Source organism: Salmo trutta, chromosome 21, assembly GCF_901001165.1.
Source record: "Salmo trutta chromosome 21, fSalTru1.1, whole genome shotgun sequence".
NCBI lineage: Eukaryota > Metazoa > Chordata > Actinopteri > Salmoniformes > Salmonidae > Salmo > Salmo trutta.
Window position 1 is genome coordinate 17,242,437 of NC_042977.1, and position 18,466 is coordinate 17,260,902.

The 18,466-nt window shown below is 42.2% G+C and overlaps 1 protein-coding gene across 4 annotated transcripts in view; it reads right to left on the reverse strand.

Annotated features, from left to right (window-relative positions):
• The window catches only part of chd7 (chromodomain helicase DNA binding protein 7), an 80,107-nt gene extending 63,294 nt beyond the window's left edge, over positions 1-16,813 (reverse strand). For 2 of the 4 annotated variants that reach the window (XM_029704575.1, XM_029704572.1), the window contains exon 1: positions 16,545-16,813. The gene's annotated coding sequence lies outside the window, so the exon portion shown is untranslated. Of the gene's footprint in view, positions 1-1,209; positions 1,226-9,781; positions 9,937-16,544 lie in introns of those variants that run through there. The other 2 variants (XM_029704573.1, XM_029704574.1) reach the window with 2 other exon arrangements.
• Positions 16,814-18,466: the final 1,653 nt, after the last annotated feature.

The window sequence follows — 18,466 nt, forward strand, 5'->3', positions numbered from 1 at the left end:
ACAGGCTGGTACCAGCGGTGAAATACATCAGCACTGCTTGTGCAGCTCGTTCTTAAATGAGCGGGGGAAAGGCAAAAAAATATTCAAAAAAAGAAATCTGGCTGAATGTACCCATCTATTTAAACCCAATTAAGGTCCCCTGGGAAACACTGACCAACAATTTGGTTCCTACTCAGTCACAACCATCTCCCTTACTTCCATTGTCATACCAAACAAAACTGCATTCTCACTGTATTCCAACCATAAAACTAGAATGATCATTCTAATTTTAATGGTTCCAAAAGTTTAGCCAAGTGCAAAATAGCAATATTTTGTAAAAAAACTAAACGCAATTAGATTTTACACCCATATCGTGCATCCCCTAACCATGCGTGTCCTCAACCTGCGCGTCCCCTGAGCTCTGTAATCAGATGAGCTGGCGGTATTATGGAGGTGTGAGATAAACCAGGCGGAAAGGAGAGCTAGCACAGGGATTGGGTGTCCAACTCAACACGTGACGTGTGTTTATGTGTGGGCATGTGCGTGTTAGGCTTGAGGCGGAGTAGGGCCCTATGAAAGCAGCGTTAGAGTCCAGACATTAAAACGGAATTCAACAATATTACATTTATTGACCTTAGTAGGAAATAAACTGAATCTATTGGACTTATTAGAAAAAACATTCATTTACCCAAGTGAATCCTAAGACAAAATGCGTCAGTGATACGTATTTTCATGCAACTTCCTGAAACATTAGCGATGATGCTAATGATAACCTTCTTCTGGTAGAGATGGAAAAGGCTTTCCCGAAAACCTTCTCACTTAAAAGTTAACGCCAAAGTAGTCCAGCCTACCTGGCAGAACGCCATCATGATTATTTACGTCAATCCAGTGGCCATTTGTTTTGCAAACTCTGCAATCACATGAGCATTACAGCAACACCGCTTAACGAAACAATGGCTCTTCCTGGTGTGCACTTGCACTACATTTCCCAGACCTCAAAAATAGTCTCCTGATGTGGTTTAAACATTGTTGAACTTAGAACAACATTAACCTTGAATGTTCTATTTTTTAAATGTGAGTTTGAGAGCCCTAAGAAAAAAGTGGAAAATAGACACATGGAAAAATAAAACAGAACTAAATCAGCCAAAAATTGGATCCTAGTGTAAGCTTGAGTATGTGAAGGGGATCGTGTAGGCTTGTGTGTGTGTGTGTGTGTGTCACAGTACTTACTATGTAGCTTGGGTGCACGAGTGGGGAGGAGGAATGTGTCCAAAACTTCAACACTTCACTTCCCCCACTAGAGAATCCCCACCTCCTCTCTTCATTCCCCTCCCTCTGCCCCACCCCAAACGTTCCTTTCTTTCAAGCCTCTCCACATGGTTGCTAGCATCAGCCCCACCCACTACTACCACTGACCTTTCTAGTCAATGAGGAGAGGGGAAGCTATTTCCTGCTAAACAGCAACTCTTCAAAAAGGGTACATTAGCATACCGGTAAGCCTTCGCAAAACACAATTCAGACACTGAATTTCACCTTCTCAAACTCAAAAAGGAAAGACATCGCAAAGTAAAGGAAGAGAATGATGCTCGCAAGTTGCAACACAACAAAGTTGCTTTAGCAACAACCTTAGACAAACGGAATTCAAATAAAAATTTGCTGGGCGACTCACTAGATGAAGAAAGAACAAACTGTAACAGATCTCTAAAGACAAACCACAACACAGCGGGGAGTGTTGACACACAGAGAGAGAGAGAGAAAGAGCGAGAGAGTGACGAAACATGATTGAGTAGGAAGCGTGCGTAATGTCACATCCGTAGTTAGCCACCAATGTGGCGGAGAGTGGAGTGACATGCCTGGAGCTGTCAGACTTCCTGTTTATTGTGGTGAATAGACTCATTCCACGGCCGCCATGTAGGCCTATGCAGTAACAAAGATATAGTAACAGATATTAGGGCTGTGACCGTCATGGAATTTTGGATAACGATAATTGAGCAGACAAAATTACAGCGGTCACCAAAATAACTGTCAGAATAGCAAAATATATATTTTTTATTACGCATTGTTTCTTGTCTCCTGACTGCACGTGCTGCCATAGAAGTAGAATGAATCAAACAGGAGTCCCATTTCAAGTCAATGATGGCATATTGGCGAGTGTACCATAGGAGCAGGAAGTAACATTTTCTAAAACGTGCTGTGATATACTGATTCAACTCAACTGACGTTACAAAAAACATATTACAGTGAATGAGCTATATCAGTTAGCCTGAATGACAAGCCTACATTACCATAGACATTGCTTCACAATACCAGGCAGCCATTGCGAGTGTCCTAAGGATGTGACAAATGGTCCATTTTTCTTTATGTTTATACCACCATTTTGTTATTGGTGCTCTGTTAAAATGATAAAATTCCATGTGAATTCACAATTCAGCTGGCAGCAACTGTTAGGTTGTCACAGTGCGTCCCTTTCAGATGGTCAAGCACTGCACCTGTACTACCATTAGTGTACCTCAACTCCACCTCGCAAAGTTTGCATTTCCTTCTCATCGTAATGCCATAAAGGACTTCGCTGCTGTTGCTTGTCTTTTCTCTGCCATTTTTCCAACTGGTGGAGACGACTCCAAAATAATTGATTACTCGACTCACATTTGAGTCTCTAGAAATCAACTCCTAAGATTCAGTATTTTTGGAACGGAGGAGACTGATCAGTTGCCGTAATTCCGAGAACACAAACACTTGCATCTTTCATAGACGAGGGACGGAGAAAGAGGGGAGAGGCACAGTATAGGCAGGTCGGCCACTAGGCAGACAGAGTCGGAACCATGAACAAGGCCCATCTAACAGCAATCAAGAGATGTATATCACAATGGAATGCTGCATCTCGCAATGGTTCACAACATCAGTAAAGCAGGGCCTATCATCAATGAATTGGCTACGATATTCTACACACAGACTGAACACACACCCGCATCATTAGCCATTAGCCAAAAGAAAGAGCAGGCGAGCCAGTGTGAGGGACAGAAAGGAGGGGGCAAGCAGGAAGAAATGTGCACATAGGTCTGGGTAATCCGTATCTCGCAAGGTCTTGTATGCCTCTCAGATTCACCAAAGTAGCCTAAAGTTAGCCTATTCCTCTCTGGTATTATTTAAATGTCCTAACTTTAGGCTACAAACAGAAAATAATCTGTTTTGTGATAACTGCACTTGTGATCTAAGCTGATGTATGTTTACGGTTATTTTACGGTCTTCATCCATAACCGTCGGTTATAAGGTACTTGAGCCAGCCCTAGGAGCTAAAATACAACATAGGCTATAGTAGTTTCTTAAATCTACACAAGTGATTGAACATTGCTTCTAAACCATCATATAGGCCTACAGCAGACTACGACATATTACACTACTTACTCTTCATCTACAGAGTCAACTACAATTATACACCCACCATCATGCTCTTTAACTTGCCCTGTGTTGTTTATTTCAGCCACACAGCAGAAGCACAGTGAAAATGAAGCAGTAGGTAAATGGCCATAGCAATCAACAACTACACTTATAAATTCATTTAAAAAGTCACTTGGGCCCGTGAGGGAAACACTCAAGAAGAACGAGAGAGAAAGAGGACGTTCTTCAAAATAAAATGATTGGGAAACTATTCCGTGCTTTGGCCTACATTTCACCAGATTGAGCCTTGTTATGATTTAAACGTCCCAGAATGAGAGCCGAGGGCTCCAGTGTGGCGGGCCTGTGGGCCCTGTGTCGCCGTGACAGCACTAGCCGCTTTTATCACCTCACAGCTACTGCTAAGAGCAGGAAGAGGAGTTGCCCTGCTTCCTCTCCTCCTGGCCCATAAATCACCTCTCCTCCCATTAAGCAGCTCAGCTCCTCCAGCACAGAGAGCTCCCACAGCCTCCCTATGACATTGCACTGTGGGGGAGGAGATGAGACGGTGTGTGTGCGTGGGGAGGAGTGTGTGTATCCATGTGCAGGGTGGTGTGTGTGTGTAGGGAAGTAGGATAGTGTGGGGGGGGGGGGGGGGGGGCGAGCGAGGTGCGCAGCGGGGCCATGCCAAAAGCAAATTTGAATCCCTGTGATCAGATTTGGCGTCTAAGCCGGAGGGCTGACCGTTCACCTAATTCCCTCTAGAGTGACAGATGTGGCTCAGTGCCAGGGCCTTCTCTACGTCTCTCCCTTCCTCTCGCTCTCTCTGGTAGGAGGGCTACGCCCGGGTGTGTGCGTGTCTGAGAGGGAGGGGCTAAGGTGTATCAGTGAGAGGGAGTGGAGTGGGAGAGAGAACAAGCTATAGGAAGAGTAAAAGACGGAGCAAGTGAGAGGTGGAGTGGGAGAGAGTTCAATCCGCAGGCTGGGTGCCGACCAATGTGTGTTTGGTGATGTGCGAGTGTGCGGTCAGGCATGCCCTGATGCAGGAGAGACAACAGAGTTACCTGCCCGTACAAACACAGAGCCAGACCACCACAGCCATCCTTCAATATCAGACATGCACATTCCCACCACCACTTGCTCTCTCTTGGGGTTAGACTATGTGTTGTCGACTCATCACAAGGGATGTGAAGAAAAACAACAACATTTTTCCTACCGTTTAAACACTTTTTTTTTTTTTTGCAGTTTTCTGTTAAAACGATAACAAAAACGCATAGAATTCCACGTGAATTCACAATGCACCTGCGCTAATGCCAGCGACAGTTTGGGCCTGTCCCTTTCAGATGGTTAACATGCGGACTAGAGCGGGCACGCGTCTGCATGTTGATTTTGTCCATCCATACCAGACGCGATCAGCACACATTGGTTGAAGTAGCAAAAAACAAACTATATTAAATTTGGGGACAGGTAAAGAAAAAAAAGACATTTTCATAGACATTAAGCTAGCTAGCTTTTGCTAGCTAATTTGTCCTGGGATATAAACATTGGGTTGTTTTACCTGAAATGCAAAAGGTTATTTTTTCTGAATCTCTGTAGAATTTTGACCCATTTTGAGTCACAAAATCAGGTGTACTCTAATCCAACAATTAAAACACAGATAAAAGGGGAAACCTAGTTAGTTTCTAGTAATCTCTCCTCCATAGAAAAATAGTAAAAATAAAGAAATGCCCTGGAATGAGTAGGTGTCCAAACTTTTGATTAGTACTCTGTCATTTTTGGTTTGGACATTTAAAAGCAAATCTGAACGAGAGATATTGTGCAAATGAACAAAGTTAAGACGCATGCTTGTCTGAAGGAAGAACAGTACAGGCTTTGGAGCAGCATGTGTACACGCTGTGTCGGTGTTGAGTCGAGTTGGTAGGGCAACGGTCTGCCTGCACTGCTCGGAGAAGATGGGGAAAGAGCAGAAGGGTCAAGAACTGAGAGGAGAAAAAAATGCAAGGAAATCAAAAGATTTCTGTACAGCTGCCACTGCAAACTAATCCAAAAGGGCTATGACTTTTCAAACAAAGCTAACATAATGATGCCCCGTCACCTCATTAATTCAGCCACTTAGATAACAAGCAAGTTAAACTTAGGGGTCGCTATAACGCAGAATTTTTCCACGCAGGAAAAATAAGAAACGCAACGAAGACCTAAAAAGCTTCTTATTGTAATTTCTGCTCGGCTTCAGACGAATTCTGTGCTTCAGTTGCACTTCACTTGGAGGACAATTGACAAATGGGCATTCTATCAGCAGTCAACACTTGGACTGGTGTGTACCTACTTTTTTCAGGTCCTTTCCTCAGTGTAGCCAGTCCACTTTTCTCCAGTATAATGCAAGATTAACTTCAAGCAAAACATAAGGAAATGTAGCCGGTTACATTCTATGATAAACATTAGAAATGATGCCCATGCATCGTTTTGCAAAAATACCTTGCTTTTTCATTGTAAACTCTTACTTGTGTGGCTGCCAGACAAATAGTGTTGCACTTGTTGTCATCTGATGAAAATGAATCAATTTTCTACACTAATGTATTTTCTATGAAGGAAAACTATAGTTGCATGTCCCCAATCACTACTGTAAATGTTTTTTTTTTTTAAAACACTTGACTTTCAATACAAAATGCACACCCTTTAATACACAGCTGGAATCACCTGCTCCCTCTTTCTCCTATTGTTCTAATTACAAACAAGACTGGCTCAACTTCTCTGGGGAACAACAGTAAGCTTCAAAATGTAAAATAATGTGACAGGTGAAATGAAGAACGCAATCTGCTTTATCTCCTAACGTATTTCACAAGTTGACTGCTTTACTTGACTTAAGTAGCTACAATTTTTTTTTTAATCTAGTTAACAGTATTGAAAAACCATCCCGTGGCCATTTCCAAATACCCCCATATACGGTATACAACCCAAGCCTTCAACAAAACACAGAACTGTGCACTAGGCTTATCTATCTGCAATCAAAAGCATTCTCTCGCAATGGAATGCTGTATCTTGCAATTTTTTGGCTTGCAAGGTCTCGCAAATTTAGTAAAGCAGGGCCTATCATCAACGAATAGGCTAAGATAGAGATGAGCAAGATGCAACCCTTTGCTCTCACACAGTACCTGCGCAAGTGCACAGGTTCACAGCGTGGTAGCAAGGGCACCAAAACAGTGGCGATTTTTTTGCCTCGTTTAACCACACACATAGAAAAAGCTAGAATTGAGTACCTTGAAATAGTAACATCCTGTTACATTCTGAAAATGTGGCCATACTTTTAAATCTCAAGTCATGTTTTTTGCTTGACTGCACTGAGCCACCAATTTTCTTTTACCTCATAATGACTTCGTTGACATAGAAAAAAACAGGCTTAGTTTGATCTAAAGTAACTTCAATGCGGTAGCTAGTGTAAGCCTTAAAGCGCTTATCTAGCTATGGTTCAGCTAAAGATTAGCATTCAGCTACAGCTAGCTAGCAAGTTAGCTTGCTAACGTTACATAGCTGTGTAGCCTATATAATAATGACACTGATAACATTACTGTACTTTTACATTTGTATATCATTATTGATATGCTAACGTTACTTGATCATGAAGCATGTTAGTTAGCTAGCTAGCTGGAGTAAGCTGTGCATTGTCAGCTAATTTAATGTGTACAGATGAGAAAATAAACTAATTGACTGCACATGGTTGTGGATTGCTGCATTATTGAAGAGTGTAATATAGTACTCCTATTGTAATATGTTTAGGAAGAAAGGTTGCTCGGATTGTTAAATCATACGTGCTTACTTGCTAGTGTCTACTGTGATATTTATGGTCAATTTGAGCTTTGGACAAAGAATTTAGCGTTACCCGCCGCAATGAAAGGTAATGCAATGATGTAATGTGAATTGAAAAGTAGAAATCTCTGGCCACGCTGCTCCTCAGACGCCATCTCTCGTAGTGGGAATAGGGAGGAAATTGACCCACTATGCCGTTTACTTTGCACCTACTTCATATGGCTGAGTCAATATTTAAATTACACTATTTTCCCTATCCTATCGTCTAGTTAGGCTATAACACAGAAAATGTTTTGTTATAACACCACTGTGATTAGTTTTGTGGAAAAATAATAATAAAATAGATTTCGATTAAGGATTTTCCCTTGTGGTTAAGATCCTAATTTCATTTAAATGCTCACACCCATACTCAGGACTACTTTTATTTTTTTACACTAGAACATCCTAACCATAACTGCTAGTCGACAGCTCTGTCTCAGTAACTACCATTGCACTCGAAACTCGAGTTACAAAATGGACTGTAGCAAGCTGAAAAAGCAACAGAATAGAGGGACTAGTTATTTCCTCCTCTACTCTCTTGATGGTTGAAAATGACACTTCTGTCCAGGAAATCCCCAAAATGTAAACAGGAGGCATTTCCTGTGGGCCACATACTGGGCCTGGTTGGGAGGCCATGTCACATACTACAACAATACAATTTTTACTTTATCACCAACACCAACAGTCAATGCATCATAATAATAGCCTTTCATTAGAAATACCATCAGAACATGGCCTGGTACATGGATGGTAGGCAGACCGTGTGGGAGAGGGAAGTTGTAAAGTTGATTGTGTCAGATTGCGTGACCATAGGTCTTTTCATAAGAGGTACTCTGCTGTTCTGGTTTGAAGGCTGGCTCTCCCAACTGCTGTGCTGCTATTGACAAGAGCACCAGAGCGACAAACACACAGACAAGTTTATAGGGGGAGGACTGTTAAATTCAAATGAGAAAAAACAGACACCACAAGTATCAATCTGCACCGTATCATGGTTGGAAACTTCCTGAATTATTGTTTGTTTCATACGCAAAAGGTCTGATTCAAGTCAGAACAGATTAGTGAAGACAGACGTTTCCAAAATGATCTTGTCCACGCCTTTCAACCAAGCCAAAATAAAACTATCGGAGCACTCCCAAGAAATTCTCTTTCGACATGGGAGCAAATTTCTGCCCCTTAATTTTACAAGACTACAGAAGCAGCAAGCCTACTTCACAAACATCCTAAGTTAATAACGGCTTATGTTCTTTATCTTTAATGATAACACAAATTAGGTAAAATGTGAGATTAGTAAGCAAGCTTAACTAAGAGAAGAGTTTCACTTCAGGGTGTCTGAACTAGTTGTTAAAGGGGCTGTGTCCTCAAGGAATCATCATGCTACAAGAAGAACGCCTGGTCCAAGTTTGTTGGCTACTGGCTGGACCTCTGCTTGGCTAGACTTATGCTTATCCAATATGACACTAAGTCATTTTCACTTGACATGTTGAAAAGATAACCTGCAAAAACTATTTGAAGACAAGTGTAACCTTAAGGATCAGTTAGAAGACAAATTACTTCTGAAGTGTCCTAACCAAACTGTAAACATTTCAAGATGAATTGTCGTAATAAACCGTCTGCGCTTTTCTTTGTAGATTCAAAGCAGAGTGAAGTTCAATTGAATAAACACTGCCAGTCTAACTTCCAAAAGCTAACCACACTTACTCCAAAACCAAAAGTTATGGTCACAGAGGTCTTATTTTTGAACATATGAAATTACTCATAATATGAATAAAAGGCCCTACAGAGGTTTTAATTTCTGGGTCCCACTAATCCAGGGCTATGTGATTCAGCAGTGGCCTTAAGAGCCCTGTGGACTGCCATGGTATGGTAGAACCACCTGTGGTGTCTCCCTCTCTGAGCCCTAGCCCCAGAGTACAGGCAGTGCATCAGGTCCCAGCAAGGGGCTAGCTCTCCAGAGGCACACCACCAGCATTCCTTTTATCTACCCTACCCCCTTCCAGGGCCCCCTCCTTACCTAACCCACTAAAAACTCCCTCCCTCCACCTACCCCACAAGGCATGCGCCTGAGCATATTTTATACCTCTGCTCCACGGGGGGGGGGGGCATGCTGATGTGCGTGTGCAGATGGGGAAGAGGGTATGGATGTGTCTGTTGTGGGTAGCTAACTGCACAAAGACAGTGTTTGAATGTGACTGGATGTGAGCAGTGGGGCGATTGAGTAGGGGGGCAGGGGGGGCTGAGGTGCGAGCAATATGCTTGGGCTGGGATTTGAGTGAGGGGGCAGAGGGGCAGAGGGAATCTGGTTGTTTTACGCACGGCTGCCTTGTTAATGGGCCTTTATTTTTTCTTTAGAGCAGGGAGGGGGAAAACAGGAAGGAGTTCTGTTTATGCAATCTGCTCTCCACTTTAAACATGTGGGCTTAATATCTGCCGAAAAAAATATCACTGTCCAAATCAGAGGCCTTTTGTGGTTAAACGTGGGGCAAAGGAGGAGTAAGAGGTTGTATGTGTGTACATGTGAAAGGTAGAAACAGTCGGCATGGGGAATAGAAGAGGTTGTCAGTGATATATTCAGCAGAACGTTGACCTTGACTCCAAGGAAACAGCACCACAACGCCTTCCGCTTTGGCACTCCTCGTCTGACTGGCTGCCCAACAGCTGAGGTACCTGCTGCAGGGTCAGCCGGGGTAAAAGCCCCTTTGTGTCAGCCCGTTGTTGGCCTGGGGCAGGAGGGGGAGAAAGAGGAGTTAACTTCCTGTCAAGGATGTCTGGCCCAGGAGAAGAAAAACATAGAAAGATGTGGAAGAAGAGAAAAGTAGGGTTGGGCAGAATGCAGGTCCATATACAGTCACACCATTTCTGTCCCTTACGAAAATGAATTTGTTGCAGCAATCTCCCTGCAAATTTGCTTCCAACTAAATAGTGTGCCACAAAATGTTGCCAGAACTTTGCAAATGTTTGCCACTAGTGGTGAATCTGTGGCAACAATATTTATTGCCACTAGAGGCAAACTGTTTACCAGAAGTCGTTTCTGGTGAACACATGACTTCCAAGACCAATCAGGGGAATTTGAAAAATCTGTTGGAAAATGGAAACCAAGCTATCAAGTTAGCTACCTACCAAAGTTGTCCGGTGAGTGTCTAACTTATTAAATCTTCCTAATAAACTGTATAATTGTGTTAGTTAATTGATGCCTAGTTAGCAATCTCATGTCATATAATGAAAAATGTTGATGGCAGTTTTAATCTGTCAGCGCCACTGACTGGCTAGCGCCTAGCTAGCTATCTGACGTTAGCTATCATATTTTTGCACAACTGTGATGGCAAATCATTAGCTAGCTTAAACACATTTTTAGCTGAATATGTTTGTCTTTTAATACCAATATGCTAGTGTCACTGTTCACTAGCATGTTAGCTAGCACAACAGTTAAGGTAGCAACAACATGAGCTAACTTGACATCAAAACTTCACTTTTGCAAATGATATCCTTCTCCTACCCGTGGTGTTGGAAGAGGCTGTACCGGGAGGAGGATGCATCAACACCCTGGAAAGATGGTGGTGCACTCCCTCATAACACAGTGATAAATAGCTGTACTTTAGCCGAGTTTCGTTTGCAAACCTAGGATCATGTGCAATTACAGGTTATTCGTATCTAATAAAACTAGGCTAGATCATACTAAGTTTGTTCCTATAAAATGTTATAGTTATGTTGAGATGACATTTGAGCAATTAACTGGTGCCGAAAATAACATGTGCAATGCTAGTCTTAATATGGTACATTTGACAGTTTACCAGACGAACAGTTCAAACACCCAAAACCTCCATTTATCCCTCCGTTTTCCAAGAATCAATTGCAGGATTCCCGGGGCCTCCCAGAGGAGCTAAATCATTTCCCAGAAAGACGGCTGACCCGACCATGCTGAAAAGTATTCAGTCAGTCAGCGGCTGGGTGGGAGGTGGTGGGCTAGACCAACCCATGCGCAGGAGAAGGCTGGAAGGATGGAGCCTCCAGCCAGGGTTAGTGGTTTTAAGACACTCCCTCAGGGCAGATGATTTCTGTCCGTGTCTGTCCTGATGCACTTCTGACGGAACGAAACAGACCGTGAGCTAGGCCTACACGTTGTTCCCAACACCCTGATCAACAGTCAGGTATTTTCATCATGTAAAATGGTTACGGTTGGGATGAGGGTTCGAGGTAAACTGACCCCAGATCTGTGGTTAAGGGCGTGAGGGACAGGAAGAGGATTACCCTGGGTCAGGATGGGGAGGAGAGAGTGTGCCTCACTTCCTCTTCCACTGCTACTCTGTGTACACTGTAGAGGCTACATTCACTTTCCACTTCAGTGGTGGTACTCAATTGTCATGAACTGTGCATCCTTTTCTGCTGCTGCACTGATAGCACTGGACAGGTGAAAGCGATCCCTTGTTGGTCTTCTGCCGTATTGCTTTCACCCATCATTTCAAATTGATGAAGGAAGGACCTACTTAGGCTAAGTCTATAAAAGGTCTGTAAATCTCCTCTAGGCTATATTGAGATTCATTATCTCTCAGATCTTAACACTTAACCACTATACTGAATCTCGGCTGTGACTGTGCCGTTGTTTGAATGAGGGGATAGTATTGTTGCCTGGCTCCCCAAACGCCCTGCTCTGGCCAAATGCTATGCTACTTCACCCACGTTAGTTTTTTCTTCACAATGGGTCTGGATCCGAGTCCCTCCGACAATTTCTAGAACGCAAGCGCATTCTAAGCATTCTGATTGGTCCAAGAGCCAGAACACAAGTGGGTAAAGCTGCGTTTGGAAAATGGGTCATTGGCTTCGATACGCTGGTTAGAGATGATCCAATCACTCATGACTTTGTTTTGTACAACACCCCTAATTTTGACATCGCCACACAGATGACAACGATGGCAATCTGTGACTGAAGTATGTTGTGAACAGAGCAGCAGAAGAATTCCGGTTGATTAGTCAGGCAAATAGTACTGAGGGAAATGGCAATTCAATGAATGAATGGATAGACAGAGGGGAAAAAGCCTCTACTTCAGCCATAATAACTAGATGGAGCGACTGCTGTATGAAAATTAGCCATCTAGAAATACATATAGTCGACAAAGCTTCCTCGCATGAGCCATACAACGATGATTAGAGTGAATAACATTTCATCTTATCAGCTGTGGCCAATCTATAATATGTTCTGTTTAGAAGAAAGGAACTGACACACAAACAAGGCTTAGGGGCTGGCTAGTCTACACTTCAGATAGAAGCAGCATCTCAAATATTCCCTTCAAGAAGAGTGGTCCATAAGGCCAGGACTATGGGAGGTAGAAAGGTGGTGCAAGAGAGGGATGGAGGGAGGGAGGTGGGACAGCGGGGGCTGCTTTTACAGGCACAACAGGCCACCACAACACTTCTGCAAACCCCGGACCTGGAGAGGAGTGGCAGCGAGGAGCAGAGCGGCGGGGCGCGAGGGACATGACAGAACTATGCTCAACTTCTTCCACTGAGAGGAGCAACAACTGCCACATAACTTAACAAAATGGCAGCCATAACAATAAGTGGTCAGATCAGATCCACACAGACAGTGCCCATTGTATTCATACAAGGGCTCAGTTGGGATTGAGAGTACCTCTGACACTGGGGATCAGATGAGAATGCCGAGACAGGATTAGGACTGCAGTTCCAGGTCAAGGTGTTAGCCAATAGGAGCAAGGCAGGGAAGAAAGATGGGCCTACACAGCAGGTGTGTTTCTGACACACATTACTGTAACACAATAAATCCTGGTTTGAATCTGAATGTAAATACATTAGGTCTACATTTAGAGATTTGTATGCCACTCAAACTGCTGTGGCAACAATCAGACTGATTTAGTGGATATGGAGGAGAATGAAGTACCTTTCCTTTTACACACGGGCTTATATGAAATGATAACCCTTTATTCCCCCACAAATCTGCCAAAATACCATTATTGACTCTTTCAAGTGAGAAATTTTCTAAGGATAGCGTGCCAGCTAACTGCCTCTTCAAACGGTGCCTCTGAGCAACTTAAATTGTCATAACAATACTTTACCAATTAAGTCCCAGTAGTAGTAGTTTGAATAATATATAACAACATATGCCAGGGATCATCAACTAGATTCAGTAGTGGGCCCATTTTTTCTTGAGCGGATGGTCAGAAAATAATTACAAATAATTTGTTGACTGCAAATTAACCGCAATAAGCCCAAACAGATATATTTGACTAAAACAATTTCTAACCTTGCTTACATTTGTATAAGATCACATGTGAATATATTACACACTGGAATACTTGGGAACAGATTTCCAAAATTAAAATCACTTGGAACTGATTTCATGGTGTTGTTACAGTCCAACTTCCAACAATGAAGTTTAAAATCAAACGTGTTTTTTGGCCTCAGAAAACTTTGGCTCGCGGGCCACCAGTTGGGGAACCCTGATATATGCCATTTAACAAACTTTTATACAAAGTGAATTACACTGCATACATTTTACATATGGTGGTCCCGGGAATCGAACCTACTACACTGGCGTTACCAGCGCCATGCTCTACCAACTGAGCAACAAAGGACCACTGTGCAACTGAAACCAGGAGTTAATGTAACAGTATTGCTTCCGTCCCTCTCCTTGTCCCCACCTGGGCTCGAACCAGTTACCCTCTGAACACAATTGCCTCCCATTAAGCATCGTTACCCATTCCTCCACAACTGCCATGGCCCTAGATTGAAAACGCAACTAGTGCGCACTGCTAATTAGCTAGCCATTTCATACCGGTTACATAAAGACACTTTGGACGGGCTACAGCTTCCCAGTATGCATTGCTCTACTCATCAAAGCGGGGTGACGGAAACAATGCTAATTTTTACAGCAGAAAAAAATGTCGCTGTACACAAGGCCCCCCAGTGTTCAATGGGGCAACTGTCTTAAAATGGTCAAAATGGCTACATCGAATTTGTATTTCAACTATCTTGCATTTTAAGTTTAGTTTCTCGAGGCTGGCCTTTAGGGATCCACGGTGTATGCTGGTTAGGGTCCTGTAGTTACATATGCGGCTAAGATCTGTGACTGGGTTTTGTATCTTAAAATAACAAAAACATGATTGGGATTTAAGAGCATTGTTTATACGCTTACATGATACTTCTAGACTTCAAATCTTGTCAAACCACAGGTTCCAGACAAAAGATAGAGATGAACCTGCATAATATCATTCAAAATGTTGTCATAGGGAGAATAGATACTTTTCAAAGTACACTTGAGGCAGGATGGAGCAGAAATTCCAAGTTCATCATCCTGCAAATGAGCTTGAACTAATACATGACCCTGAAAAAATGTACCATCATGTTTTCAGTTATACATTTAAAAGAAATGTTTAGAGCTAATAAACTGCTTTATGATAACGGTTTTGCAAAAACAGTTGACTAGTAGTGGGGTACAAAAACTTAATTCTATAGCACTGGTGCCATTGCCACAAACTTTTGTTCAACAGAACCCCACCGCACCATACCCGGCCCCTTCATAAAGTCAACGCAGCTATATAAGCCAGCCGGAAAGCAGTACCTCAACAACCACAAGAAAATGCAGGCTATGGGAGAAGCCACAATACTGAATAACATCTGTCCCGCCCGACATACCCCGGGCCTCTTATCTGTTGGCGGAGTGGGCCGACATACATTAGAAGCTGCCATCTTAGGTTAGAGACTTCGCAAAAGGTGGGGGTAGTACTTCGGTGATATTTCATGGGATTCTCGATTATCAATTAACGTAGCTTGTTCGTTCAACAAAAACATCGTTATTTGCTATGCGAATAGTTTTCGTTAAATATCTATTCGTTCTTGTTCTATTATGAAAGGTTGCAAGTAGACACTGGCAACACGCATTATGCGAACTATAGTTGACCGATTACAACATAATGGAGAAGGAGAGCAACACGGTCGGGAAAATTTTGGAAACGAATGTCAGCTTGTATTTAGAAATTCAGCCACCCACAATACAGCAGCAGGTGTTTTAAAATCGAAAAACGCTGGATGAACAGAGGGTAACAAGTTAAGAAAGTTCTCCATAATACTGTAGCTACACATCTCTTGATAAACAAGCCCTCTTATCAAACTTCAAAACGCGGAAACGCATGAAACAAACTGCAACCGGTTTGCTTGCTGTTGAACAAAGTGGCATTCGCCATCAAAGTAGCCCATTAGCACATTATTAGCCTTTGGGCTAGCAGCAAGACAATGAGGGCTATGATACAGTGGTCAAATGTTGGCTACAAGCGCAACTTCACTATCAGCAATGGGCCACCTCCAACTAGCTAGCAGCAGGCTAATTAGGCTACATTATTAAGCACGTTTAGGACGGAAACGCACCGCTAACCTCGGGTTATTCTCTTCAAAATACGAAATTCTCTCGAACCATCGAAGCTTAAACTCCGTGTTTTGATTAAAGCCATTGTACTTTAACAATTATATGGATCTATCTGGGCGAAAAGATAGAAGGCTAACTAAACAGGGATGACCGTCTGGCCTCAAGCAACCCCCTGTCCATCGTCCTATAAAACACTACGGACAGGCTACTTTTCACCCCGTCGTTATCAAGTTAAATCCCATGTGAATACAATCAATTTATGAAATACAAGTTGAACTTTAGTCACAAAATCCGATTGTGTGGTTTGCAATAACAAATTGCTTATTTGTCACAGTGCATCCAGGGAATCTCCCTCGCGCTAGCAATCTATACTAAGGTTACTCACTCATTCATCTCGGCCACTGACTCACCTCTACGTTCGAGCCACCTCGTGTCTCACTAGCTAGCTCAACACACAATTAGCTAACCCAAGCTAACGAACACTCACTCTTGCCTATTGTATTACAAAGAAAAAAGTCACAATTCAACATTTCCAAACTCAAGTTGTTCACATTTGTCTGTGCTTACTGAGCGAGCTCACCGTGTTAGCTAATATTCTTCACTTGGTGAAAAAACTCAGGACTCACTCTACTCAGTGCAGCGGGTTACGAGCTAAACTTGCTAACTGTAGTTAGCATTTTAACATGGTAATTTACGGACGTTCAATGACTTGTTCTAAATGAGAAAAGGGGAACACAATTCCCTTTTCAGAATAAGTTTTCCACAAAGTTGTTTGCTAAATAGACGTCCCAGCTACCATACCAACTTCCATGGTAGATTAAAAGTCGATTGTAAGTGGGGATCTAGTTTTCAAACATTACTATAAATTGGTTATTTACAGGTAAGAGTAACACACAACTAGCTCATTTACCATGTGAACAAACTGAACTGAGAGAGTACGGAATCCAACCATTTAAAAAGAGCATTGCTCGCTTACCCAACAAGCTTGGTCAGTTCAGGGTTTCGCAAATTAACTCCCGTAGTAGCTATCTCCAGTAAATTCCTTTCTGGTCCGTTTATAAATAAATTCAAGTTATTTTATAATGTTCGGCGTGTCGTTATCCCTTCCTCACCGACTCTGCCTCTCTCCTTTGTGTTAATTTCACTCAAATCGAGTTTAATCCGATCGATTCCGGCGGTCGCGTTCTCGAGTCCTCTCCTCCAGACATTCGCTCACCTTCTACGGGTAGGGGGCGCGTTCATGGCTCCAATGGATAAACATGCGTGCGCGTGATGACCCTACTGGGCTGTGACGAATGTGCGCTTTATTATTCATTTATTGTAGACGCTATTAAAGATATATCTTTTCATTTCTTATTTATTTAGGGTTGTAGGAGTTATTCATACATTTAGTGGTCATTTTGTACATCAGTTTCCCTGTCTACAGATGCTAATAAAGCGTGGCAGAGCAGAGTTGTGTAACAGAGTAAGAAAACATGTGTCGTGGATTCAAGTTGCTTCTCAAATGATAAACCCTATCACTTTTCAGGGGATAATAAAATATCTCTCTCTCTCCTTATATATATATATAGATAGATAGATAGATAGATAGATAAAAAACGGTTTCAACCTGAAATGATGGACCTGTAAAAGCTCAACACGAGTTTAAGACAAGCGTTCTCAAATGAAATGGATCTGTACCACCTGCAATGAGTGGATGTTTTTTATTTGTGTATGGTGCATCAGTTCGACCCCGAGAATTGATTTTCCTAATTCCATGTCAACTGCAGATTAATAATTATGATAGAGATGGACATCATGCACATTTACGATTCGTATTTACATATTTGCTCTTCTACCGAGGGAGCCTATTATTCTACTTGGTCCCTTGGGCACGCGCAAGGCCAACCCGAGACCCTGTGGATTTCAGAGTAGTTTCAGACCTTTTTTTTACCACAGTAAAAAGCTTAACACGTGCAACAAATTGCGATAGAAATATATCAAGATGAAGAAATACGCCTTTCACACAATCACACTTTTGTGAAGGTCTCTTCCTTGATGCATTGCACACTACCGTACATACGAATCATCAGGCAAGTAACCCGGATGTCCCTTGCGCGGCCATTCATTTGCTTATCATAACAATCTGCCCCACAAGACTTGTGTATTTGAAGGTGCACGCACTCCCTTTCTGTATGCCCAATGTCCTCTCAAATCCACTGTTTATTTACCTTATGCTTGTAAATGTTCCAATGGATTACTTAAACATTTTGAAGTTTTTTGCACAACATTTACTAGTTTGTCTTTAAAAATACATGTAGTTTGTGCTTGTGGGTATAATTTGCCTGTGAGAAGGCCATCTTGATTTCACATCTACTCTAATTGCATTTCACTAAAATCAAACTTTCATTTTCGAAATGGTTAATAAAATGAATGCAGGCATACTACCTCTACCGTTTCAGATGGCTCACTAATCTGTTCAACACAAGCTTTTCACATTTCGTTCCTTTACAGCTTTGAAAAGTAGGTCATGAGAATGTAAGGATTTGATCATGTGAGTTCACCTTTAACATCAGAAACTGTTGCTGTGCATGACCACCAACAAAAGCCCATTTCAAGTTACATCCAAATGTTGGGGAATATAATGGGGATGAATAAAACAAATATCTCATGAACTGTCTCTATGGCTGACTGCAATCCATTCCCACCTGAAACTAATTTGCTATACTGTAAGCCTATTTGAGAAACACCCAGCGCAGTGTTACTTTCAGATTGGTGGTGAAATTAGTATTTTCAGTAAGTAATGTTTAAATATTCAGTAATAAGCACATAGGAGGCCAAGAAATGAAATCACATTTGATGTGAAAATATTTGAATTGCACCCCATTGGTTGCCTATACCTGAGAAGCATGCAATGTA